This window comes from Labeo rohita, chromosome 3 (genome assembly GCF_022985175.1).
Source record: "Labeo rohita strain BAU-BD-2019 chromosome 3, IGBB_LRoh.1.0, whole genome shotgun sequence".
NCBI classification, from domain to species: Eukaryota; Metazoa; Chordata; class Actinopteri; order Cypriniformes; family Cyprinidae; genus Labeo; species Labeo rohita.
This window is the reverse complement of record NC_066871.1, coordinates 21,469,044-21,472,934: the sequence shown is the minus strand read 5'-3', so window position 1 is coordinate 21,472,934 and position 3,891 is coordinate 21,469,044.

Here is a 3,891-nt window from a genome sequence, read left to right as displayed (position 1 = left end):
ATTGCCAAATATTGGATTTAAAACTGTTTGATCATAGGCCTCAATGATGTGAGCTTTTGCTCAGTTTTTGAATGCCAAAACTATCTACAAAAATGTGTTGTTTTTTTAACTCAAAAACAGAGGTGCAGAAGTTCAGATCAGTGAAGCCTATGATCAATTAGTTTTGAAAAGAAATGCAAAACCTGTGGTAAGTGAAGGACAAAACATTCTGACAAAAACATTAGATCCGAGGTTTGGTCATAATATAGCATAATGAGAGATTTACAATCAAATTTTTAAAGGCTGGGAACATAAAATTAGATAAAAGATTTTCAGCACAGCACTTAAATGAGCAATTATTATTGCTATTATTTTAGATAAAGCATAACCTTAGCAGAAGTTCTTGTAAACAAGAGAGAATTTTGAAGAGTGAAACTGATTTAAAGAGAATTATTTTAAAGAGCTGTTAACTCTAGCAACCTTTCCATTCTTACCTGGTAACATGTGCTTTTAAAGACTCCAACCATGCATGCACTCAGTGAGAGTGTTTTCTTGTGCTTGCATTATGTGGTACGACTTTTCAGTGAAAATCCTTTTATCTTTAACCTCTTGAGTGGATCAGTCATTCCATTAACTGTCTGATGGCTCTCTTATACCCATGCGGCTGACAGCTGATCTAGGTATCACAGATTTATCCTTTTTGACCTTGTTGATTCCAGATAGCTCATTTAGGATCTATAGCAGACATACCACTACAGTGCTTTCCAAATGTTCCAAAGGCATAAGGAAATTTTTATATAGATCATTATATTTTTTATATAAAAGTATATGTATTATGTAAGAATAATTGCATATCTACCTTTTCTACTACCCTTAAACTACTTAGACAGTAGACAAAAGCGAGAACATAGAGAGTAATTTAAACTGTATGCTTTTCTCAAGTGCGAAAGTAGGCATAAAATGTAGGCTCTTTAAAAACTATTAGTAGAATTTAGCAGGGCACCCCCCCCAGACATATAAACATATAGAACAGACAGAAAAGTAAATTAAAAGTCAAATATGTGTAATTGTCCAAAATGTGCAACTGATGCACATTTTTGTCAATATTTAAAGGGGCCATGAAATTCCCTACTATAAAAACATCTTGTATGTTTCAGAACTCAAAACTTTCTTGTTAGTTTAAAAACAGCTTATATTGAAGCCAGCCTATGATGTAATAGTGTGGCTAAACACTGCCTCTGCAGAAGATCAACACCAGCTTTGCCTTCAGCCCCGACAAAGCGTTTTTTAAATGGAAACGGTGGAGCGTTGAACACCCTGTTCCGATGACGCAAGAGTTGCAACTATGGCAGCTGAGAAGGCCATTCTTTGTGTTCTTTTTAAAGTATTTTCGGAGCCTGTGCTGAAATCGGTATAAATATGCATTTAAAGTGTCATATACGCAGAATACACCCAATGTTACAGTCACTGCCCTTGCCATTCAGAAACAAGAGAACATCCCAATTGAGTGATTTGTGGAAACTGTGGTTCCTAAATATTGTGATCCAACATTTGCCTTGCATTTTTTAGAAGGATAATCCACTCCTTACCTCCGAGACTGTGTTATGATCTATATGACCTTATTATTTTTATTGTGAGTAACGTTATAGGCTTATCATTATTGCTGATCACTATTGTGCTATGATATTGTAATATTTACCACTATATAATCAGAGGAGTATAGAAAAGTTTATGAAAGTGTCACTCCACAATACAATAGCAAAATATATAAATATGTATAGTATTTTTATGTTACATTCACCAGTGTCTCTTTAATACTATGTGGTTTATATACAAGTTGCTGTTGATTGTGCTGACATTTTCGACACATCCACCAAACAAGACAAAACGTATCTCAAACCCTGTTGCCCAGCGTTGCACACCGTTTCCAGGAAACATGTTGTTCAACCCGGAAACCTTAGCAAAACGTTGTGCATCAATTTGAGCTTGAACTTACATCACTGCCTGTTAAGCACCGCCCACTGATTCACGCATGTAATGTGAATAACGAGAGGCAAATGCAGGTCTACGCAGAAACCAAACGATAAAGATGGCTCCGAATGCAACAAGACGTTGTGCAGTGTCAAGTTGTGGATAAACAGTCTTTGCATTGCCTTTCATCAGTTCCCAGTGTTAGGGAAGAGTGTATGTATTTTTAATGAAGATCCAGACCGCGTCAGTAAGAACTTAGTCTATTGTTCATTGTACAACAGTAATTGTTTTTATTATGTGGTCACTATTGCTTTATCTGTTATTGCAGATTGTTTGATATGTATTTATTATTTATGCATTTTTGACCTAAATCACAGCAGCATCCAATTATGAAGAATGTAGGCTGTCAAACATACACAACTATTACACCGTGTCCTAACTATGCGTAACGTGACAAGATTCCAGCGACAAAGCAATTTAGCTGTTCACACCAGACGTGACAGAATCACTGAAATATGAGAGCCATTCAAAAGCACAGAAACGCACTGCACTTCCAATGAATTGGACAAGTTTATAATCTAATTCATAAATAGTAAACATATTTAGTATAATAGTAAACTACATACTGAGTGACTGATACCATCTTTGTCATGGAAAACACTTTTTGAGTTTGCAGTTTTAATGTACATCTTTAATAATTTATTTATTTAATTTATTTTCAAGATCTGAGGTAAACTATCTGTTGTTACTTTCAGTCTGTCTATAGATGTCACACAGTATGATATTCAATCTCACATCAGACACTCTTAACACTGAATAAAGCACATAATCAGTAACGTTACCTGAGATTATAGTTTGCTAATGTTCCAGCCGCGATGTTGCAGAAATAGAAACCGTTTCTAAAATAAATATTTTGTGTGTCGTCGTCGCCACGGCTAGTTAGGGCAAAAACTCATTAAAAAAAATCATTAACATGGAAAGATACCTTTCATCACATGTCATGGTGTTGCGTGTAGTTAGGACACAATGTTAGCCAATCATAGCAGGGGGAGTTTACTTCCGAGTCTACAATCTGCCATGCCTATTCAAACAGAGCGTTCTAATGATAGGGTCAAACACAGGACATAAAATTGCCTGTTTTTTGATGTAAAATCTTGATAAGGGGACCCCAGAGAAAAGTACAAAATAATAAAAAAGGCAGTTCATGACCCCTTTAAATTTAAACCAACAGAAATCTGTTCCCTGAGGTTTTTTACTAGAGTTAATGACCACATTTTGCACATCATTTTCCAGTTAAGATCCACATTATGCCTAAGTAAATATAATCTAATCTAATATCATATCACTCAAAATTATGTTTGTTTAAAGATGCACAAATGAAATTATTGTTCAAATAAGGTGTATATTGCACATATATTTCAAAAATTCCAAAATGTGACACAAAAAACAAACATCTATGGCAATTTTTCCTTTAACTGGTAATAGCAGTCTGTTTTTTGCGTTTATATTACGCTTGCATGATTAAAATATTGGTTAAAATTGGTATTCAAATATTATATTTGAATATACTTGTGGATGTAAACAGTCATTGTGCAATAGATGTACAACACTGAAAATGTTGTCAGAATTTAGAATTCAAAAGCTGTAACAAAGTTTAATTAAAGGTTTCACACTGGTCGATCAAACCAAATATTCACTGTATAATAAGTCAATACTGTCCTGGTTTTATCTGAGGGAAAAATATGACGCTTCTCATTCGGGATCATTAACGGAAATGTCCAGTCGTGTCCTAATATAGATTTTTGCTGGTGCGATCACACCTTGCACTTGTAGGTTAGGATCAACAACAAAACAAACCTCTAAAACACACGGGCGTGCGCACACACACGCTGACGGGTACCGGAGTGATTTATATCACGCCTACCTTCGCTTGGCTTGTGC